An 8,867-nucleotide genomic window follows, 5' to 3' on the forward strand; every position below is an offset into this window, starting at 1 on the left:
GAAGTTATTATTTTTATTAAAACTATTTTTTTTATCAAAAATTAGTAAGGTTATTGTCTTAATTATTATTAAAATTTACACTACTATTGTTATTATTATTACTGTCATTAGTAATATCAGTAATAGAATTATTATTAACATATGTACGTTATTAATGTTAATATCATTATCTTTACTAATATTAACTTTGCATAACAGAATTACTGTTTGGATAAACCAATGAAATATATACATAAACATATATATTTAACACATATAACATAACAAATTTTTTTATATATACAAAACGAACAAATAAAACGTATATATTATATAACTAATACATTGATATATATGTGTGTTCATTTACAAGCATGAATATTAATAAATATACAAATGATATAGGTTCGTGAATTCGTGGCCAACCCTACACGTGTTCAATGATGTTATATGTATTTTTACTACAAAATACATTAGGTGAGTATATAGTCCCACTTTTAAACTCTAAATATTTCGGGATGAGAATACATGTATTTTATGTTTTACGTTATGGACACAAGTAACTGAAAATATATTCTACGTTGAGTTGTACCACTGGCATACTTCCCTGTAGCTTGGTAACTAATATTTACAGCGGTATTGTAAACGCGAATCCTGTTGATAGATCTATCGGGCCTGACAACCCCAACCGGACTGGACGACCAGTATTCAACGGTTGCACAGTACTTCGTTTCGTGACTACACTTGGTACAGTGTAGTAAGATTTCATATTAAAGGGAATATGCGACGTGATTAATTGTTAAGTATGGTTACCAAGTGCTCAACCACTTAGAATATTTTTATTAAAATGTTTACATATGAAATCTTGTGGTCCATAGTTATAACGCTGCCAGCAACAAACCTATATATCTCACCAACATTATGTTGACGTTTTAAAACATGTTATTCTCAGGTACGAATTAAGTCTTCCGCTGTGCATTTGCTCAATTTAAGGACATTACTTGGAGTCGACCATCGCAATGGGACCAAATGTTGAAGATATCGTCCGGATGGATAAGGACGGGTCTTTACAAAAACCGATTCATGCAATTGCATGAATTGGAAGAGTTGAGGTTAGAAGAGTACGAGAATTCGAGCTCGTATAAGGAGAAAACGAAAAGGTGGCATGATGCCCGATTGAAAGAAGTGAAAGAGTTTAAAACCGGTGATAAGGTTTTGGTTTTTAACTCACGGTTTAAATTTTCTCCCGGAAAATTGAAGTCCCGATGGACGGGACCTTATTTGGTGAAACAAGCATTCCCATCGGGATATGTTGAGTTGTTTGGATACGGAAATACCTTCAAGGTGAATGGTCATCGCTTAAAACTCTATTTCAATGGAGTGGACACCACGGTTCGAGATGACATCACCCTATTCCCCAACGCTAATTAGCTTGGGACGGAGTCGCGTGAACGACTCGTTAAACTTCACAACATGTATATAGTCCCACTCGTGTACGTATTTTAATAAATTTGAGTGTTTTGAGTGATTTCTAAGTTATTATACGAACCAAGTTATTTAGGGACCTTCCAAAATGTTTAAAACGCGAAAAAATGTCAAAAGCTGGTGCAACAGGGGCAGATGCGCCGCATCTGTGATGGATGCGCCGCATCTGCAGACAAGAAAAATCCCGTGAATTTTGAATGCGCCGAGAAATGGTCATGCGCCACGTTTGGACCATCTGATGCGCCGCATCTGCTTCAGATGCGCCGCATCTGAGCCAGATGCGTCGCATCTGCTGCAGATGCGCCGCATCTGTGTCTGTATGTTGGATTCTGCCCAATTTTTTTGCACAAATACGGGAGTTTATCATTTTTTCTCATTTTTTCACGTACTACTCCGAATCCCATCTCATTCTCTCTCAAAATTTCAATCTCTACTCACTAATTGAACCGATTAATCCCATCTTTGAGCATCAAATCCGAATATCAACATGAGAAATGTAAGATTAATCCTAAACACTTCATGATTCTTGTGTTCTTCAATCTAAAAATCAGATTTAGCTTGTTCTTAGTGTGAGGATGTTTGAATGTTCATGTTTTGGTCATTATATGCTTAAATTGTTGCTACTAATCCTTATTCATGCTCTAATTTCATGATTATTTGCTTCAATCTTTACTTTAGAAATTAGGGTTCTTCATGAATTTAGGGGTTTCGGACTTTTGGCCATTAAATTATTCAATTGAGATATTTTGAAGTTTGATTACTAGTATACATTAACAAAATCGCATGAACCTTTGTTGAATTACACGAATACACAAATTATTGAATTTTAGGGTTCTTGAATTAGGGATTTTGACTTTTGTTAACTAGTAAGTGTTCTAAGTTGAAGTTATGCAAATCATTACTTATGGTAAACACATGTGAACCTTAACTTGGTGTTATTTCGATTTGAAAGTAATTATTATATAAGTTAAGGATTATATGATTAAGCATTTTGATGAAGTTGTTGACTTGAGATGAATTTAATGTTCTAAATGTATGAAAACCATTGATTGCATATTGTTTAACATGCTTTTTGATGAATGCCTATGGTTCCATATGTTATGACATTGCAAGTGTTTGGTGAAATGAAGCATGCTATGTATGATTATACTTGTAAAGTGATTTGAATCAATTGGCATACTAGTTCATGTTTGTTAAGAGTGAAAATAGTTCATACCATGTTAAGATATTAGTTAACATAAACATTGAGATTTAATTGGAACTTAACATATCCACATGGTTTTCGCTAGGTACGATATGAAAGATGTTTTGAAATTCTTTAACGCTAATCAACTTGGTTTGTTATTTTGTTTGTTTGGTTTTGTTGTGTTTTTGTAGACTAGAGCATCATCATCAAACCCAAAATCAAAGAAGCAAAAAGCCCCAGCAATTGTAGATGAGGATACAAGTGAAGAAGAACATGCTGCTGAAGAGGAAGAAATGGATATTGACAACCGGCAGTTAAATGTCCGTGGATTAACCACTCCGGATCCATGGATCAATGCAGTTTTGAGGCATCCGGAATACCATGAACGGATGAAGACACTTCTACACAAAGACGTATATCCGGAGAAATATATCGATTGGACACCATTAGAGGAAGCCGGCGAATATCAAAATTTTCGCAACCTTTTCCGAGTAACGTATCACGGCCATCGAATATATGCTTGGGAAAACCTGTTCAGAATGCAAGAAAGAGTGTATCCACTTTTAGTCAAAGAATTCGTTGGTTCACTTAGGGTTGATTACACGTCACCAACATCGGGTACATTTATGAGATTTCATCTTGGAGGGCAAGACAGGACATTAACGCTGCTGCAATTTGTGAAGGCGTTGGATATTTATGAAGGGTTGCCACATCAACTGATGCAAAATTACTTTAATCAATGTATATACTATGTTTCTTCTTTTAATCATTCAGCAGCATGGGTGGACATGAGCAATACCGCATATAGTACAAGCAAGCAGACTTGTAGCAAGCTACGTACCTACTGTAACGACCCGACCAAATCGTCATTGACGGCGCCGCTACTTAGGTCCCGTTGCGTGGTCATAGTCCCTATATGAGACTCGTTTGACCAAAATTATGTCGCGTTCATTTGAAAGGTACAAAGTTTAGTTTAACAAACGGATCGACAATAAGTTTAAGTTTACAAAGTTATAAAGTATGAATGAAATAACTTGCGACATAATTAGTTTGAAACCACAATTGCTATAAATAGCGTAAGTATGTAAACAATATGTTTGAATCCAAAAGTGCTATCACTAGCGTATGCATGTATGTATGCTTGACTCCAAGCAAGAAATCAGAGTGTATGCATGTATGCTTGACCCCAAGCAAGTATGTATGTACGCGGAAGCATGTATCAAATAGCCATGTATGAACCTCGAGTGCACGAGTATAAAAGTACTTCACAAAGTAAACGTGTGCATGAAAGTTGCTTAGTCTTGACCCAAAATGGATGAAATTGGTACCAAATCGAAGAGGATGATGAGAGGATCACGAATATGTAATTTGTTTTGAAGTTTGCTTCCCGATCCGAATTTAGATGATGAATTATGTTTGTGTTCTTGAGAGAAAAAAAGAAAGAAAGAGAGAGAGAGAGGGAGATGATGGAAATGGTGGTGATTGGGGTGGACTAGTTGACCTAGTCAACTAGTTTGCCCCGTGTCAATTTTAGTCCCTCGAGTTTAGAAGCGGGCGCGGGATTTAACCAAACGAATATTTTAAAAACGCTCGAGTAGACGAGTGATGTTATAATTAAATAACGAGAAGATTATAAACGTTAGTCAACGGAAATTGGGAATTTAAATAGCGAAAGATATTATTTAAAAAAAAAGACGGTGTTAAAAATAAATTTAACGGAAAAACGCGGGATGTTACATTATCCACACCTCAAAAGAAATTTCGTCCCGAAATTTAGTTGGAAGTAGTAGTTGTTGAATCTTCCTCGAGATTTTGTGTTGCCAATTCTACGAATGAGGGAGAAGTACGTTCTAGGGTATTTCAACGAATTTTGACTATCGGGATCATATGTTGTTTTAAGGTTTGGCTTCACGATTTATGGTTTCAACCGGTCCGCCTAGGAAGTGAGGGTTATCGTCGATAGTGAGTTCATCAAAGGAGATAACAAGTTCTCGTTTCGCAAAACACGTCTTTGAGTTGATACATCGAATGTAGGATAAACGGAGACTCAAAATGAGTCGGAAAAGTCTAAACGGCTAGCGACGGGTCCAAAACACCCCAAGAATTTTAAAGGATCGAAATATAGTGGATTTAGCTTCCTACGTTTCCCGAAACGGATTGCACCTTTCCAAGGTGCGACTCTTAACGTGACGCGGTTTCCCACGCGGAATTTGAAATGTTTACGTCTAACATCGGCGTAGCTCTTGGTGATTACGAGTCGCGTAGGGTTTTACCTGAATATGAATAAATTTTCTCGGTTGCTCATGAATAACCTCGGCCCCGGTGAATTGATCATCGTTTACTTGGTTCGACAAAGGAGAATGACGTTTTCGGTCACATGTGGTTTCAAAAGGAGTGACGTTAAAACTCGAATGAAAATCATTGTAGTACGAGGATTCGGTTTAAGGAAAATACTTTTCTCAAGTAAATTTGAAGTTGGTAATACAAACTTGTATTATGGTTTCCAAGGTTTAAATCGCATGTTTGTTCGGTCCATCGGGTTGTGGATGGTACGCGGTACTCATGTCTAAACGCGGTCCCGAGGCTTTTTGTAAGGTACTCCAAAATCTAGAAGTGAAACGAGGATCTCGATTCGAAACAAAGTACATTCCGCAAGGTATATTTGAACAAGTTTGTTAGGACAAGTTTCTCAAGAAAATTCGCGTCGCGGAAGATTTATCGTTTTCCAAAAATGTTCGTCGGGGCAAGTTCTTATCGGGTTTTGAAAACGATTGTTAGGACTATCCACCCTCGCGGCGAATATTTGTACGACGTGAAGAGTCGCTCTCCATTGCGAATTTAGAATAAGGACCTCCTGAACCGGAAGTACGAGGGTGATGCAAGAGAAGTTTCCGCCCCGATGTAAGCATAACGAGTAAATTGTAGTTAATCAATAAGACTGTGCGAGGACGAGATAGTATACACGTGTAACATACGGTTGAAGTCGAGAGGAATCGGTAATTCATTTGGAAGCATAAGTATAGTTCGACAAAAGTCGAAGGGGTGTCCCCGGTATGGCTGTTATCAATATTCTCGGAGTTTTCGGATGTCCAAACATGAAAGGATGAAGTCATGTACATGGCACATGGTGGTGTTTAGGTTGATCGAGTCTAACCACCATCACGCGTCACTAGAACTTTGGTATGTCTTACCGTAATATAACTACGTTGATCAAGTGTAGTTATATTATGCTAACTCATACCTCCATTCCCACATCACTCCATAGATTCAAGTTCGTGTCATCGCGAAAATCTAAAATGAACAAAATGTAACGACGTCTCAAACGTGACTCGTATTAAATCGAAAGAATTTCTGCAACTCTAAGGAAGCGTTCCCCGAGGGAAGTGTATAAATGATTGTTCACGTCAATGCGGTTCGAGTCAGACAATAATATATTTAGATATGAAAAGAGTAACGAGTCATGATAACAAGTAGTACGCAACCGTAGTGATAAACAGTGATGACGATACTCATCTAGAGTGGTGGTGGTAACTTTACAACACTTGTGGATAGTAAGCTGAGACGGGGTGGATAACAACCAAGGAGTCAGAATTCCCGAACTAGAGTGACTAACGAAGTCGTGGTCATCCGTACGCGTATGAACCTTGAATTCACGTGTGTTACCAAAAAGTGGCGGAATACGAGTTCGTATGATGAAGGTTGGGTACCATTAAAAAGTTTGATTAAGAATGATTCAAGTATAATGCACAAGTAGTCAAGTAAGTGCTATTTATAGCAAATGTATGTCAGAATGCAATGGCTAACTATCCGGTTGTAGTCTAGATTCACTAATGCGTCCTAACGACTCTGTCAGACACACTAATGCACATCCTAGTTCCCTACAACCAACGCTCTGATACCATCTGTAACGACCCGACCAAATCGTCATTGACGGCGCCGCTACTTAGGTCCCGTTGCGTGGTCATAGTCCCTATATGAGACTCGTTTGACCAAAATTATGTCGCGTTCATTTGAAAGGTACAAAGTTTAGTTTAACAAACGGATCAACAATAAGTTTAAGTTTACAAAGTTATAAAGTATGAATGAAATAACTTGCGACATAATTAGTTTGAAACCACAATTGCTATAAATAGCGTAAGTATGTAAACAATATGTTTGAATCCAAAAGTGCTATCACTAGCGTATGCATGTATGTATGCTTGACTCCAAGCAAGAAATCAGAGTGTATGCATGTATGCTTGACCCCAAGCAAGTATGTATGTACGCGGAAGCATGTATCAAATAGCCATGTATGAACCTCGAGTGCACGAGTATAAAAGTACTTCACAAAGTAAACGTGTGCATGAAAGTTGCTTAGTCTTGACCCAAAATGGATGAAATTGGTACCAAATCGAAGAGGATGATGAGAGGATCACGAATATGTAATTTGTTTTGAAGTTTGCTTCCCGATCCGAATTTAGATGATGAATTATGTTTGTGTTCTTGAGAGAAAAAAAGAAAGAAAGAGAGAGAGAGGGAGATGATGGAAATGGTGGTGATTGGGGTGGACTAGTTGACCTAGTCAACTAGTTTGCCCCGTGTCAATTTTAGTCCCTCGAGTTTAGAAGCGGGCGCGGGATTTAACCAAACGAATATTTTAAAAACGCTCGAGTAGACGAGTGATGTTATAATTAAATAACGAGAAGATTATAAACGTTAGTCAACGGAAATTGGGAATTTAAATAGCGAAAGATATTATTTAAAAAAAAGACGGTGTTAAAAATAAATTTAACGGAAAAATGCGGGATGTTACACCTACGAGCACCGATGCATCCAACGATTCATTTCAAGTACCATAAACTGTCGAAAAGACAGTAGTGAAAAAGTCACCAACTTGGATATATGGTACATTCACGCGATAATGGATCACTCCCATGTTCATATCCCACGAATGATTCTCACTTTCCTCCTCGAAGAAAGGAAAAAGATTACACCAATCATGGGCGGCCATTTTGTAACCAGGATTGCCGAACATTTTCGAATCAACACAAGTGGGTTAGAGGAGAAACATATGATTGCCTTTAATAGAGTGAGTTATACAAGGGAAAATATTTTGATGAGGGGGTCGAACGGCCTTCTAACTAGGTATGAGGATCCCGTGAACAGGCAACCAGAACAACCCCAACAGCAACCAGATCCACAGCCGAATGTTGGAAGTAGTTCGGGTCCGGGAAATGATTGGGAGGCTTACATGGCGCGCCAGTTTTCAGATATGCGACTCCATAGTGATCAAAACACCCAAAAGGTAATTGATCACTACGATGCAGGTAACAGGGAGGTTCAACATTACATTGATGTTGGGAATGATCGAACATGGTATACTCAAGCGGGGCAGCAAAATCAGCTTAATTGGATACATGAACAGACAGTGTCATACGCTGTAGATCCCACTAACTATACCCCCTCTCCTTGGACTGCATACGATCCTTGGGTTCGAATGGGTGATCCATATCCTGCGCCTTATCCTCCTCCTCCTAACCCGCCTACTGAAGACACTGCGATCGTCCCTGCTCAAGGAACTTATCAGGGGTACAACCCCTCAATATTTCAGGATGACGACGCGGGAAATCAAAGCGAAGGTGGAGCTGGCCCAAGTAACTCATTTTGGGGATTTTTCTGAAGATGACGTAATTTTTCCTGATGTGTGACAGGTTTGGTTGATATTGGTTTATTTCAAAAACAATTTCTTTTCAAGTTTGGTGTGTAATAACTAGATAATATTTTGGATAATTGTGATTTGAATAATTTAGATAATTGTAAGTGGGGTTTTTAGTACATGGAGTACACCCCCATTTATTTGTGTGAATCATATGGTACCTTTGTTTGAATTGCTACAGGTGAGCATTGTGCTATATGCTGCATTTTTACAAAGACTGGCAGTAAGTTCAGCACATACTTGATTGGTGATTTTTTTGTGGTTGCAAGAAGCGGATGATGTTCTTATGCTGGCATTCAGTTCAGCGCCATCATCCCGTGAACTTCGGTTTTAAACCTTGAAAGTAATAAACTCTCTTACACTCTTTGACACTCTTGAATTTAAATTTTTCTGATTTCATTTAATGAGGAAGATACATGAACTCAAGTGTGGGGAGGAAGTTATAAATTCTTTCGGGTTTTTGATTTTAGTTAAAAAGGCCTAAAATGTTGAAAATTTTTAAACTTTTATCTTCATAAATTC

Source organism: Rutidosis leptorrhynchoides, chromosome 3 (assembly GCF_046630445.1).
Source record: "Rutidosis leptorrhynchoides isolate AG116_Rl617_1_P2 chromosome 3, CSIRO_AGI_Rlap_v1, whole genome shotgun sequence".
NCBI classification, from domain to species: Eukaryota; Viridiplantae; Streptophyta; class Magnoliopsida; order Asterales; family Asteraceae; genus Rutidosis; species Rutidosis leptorrhynchoides.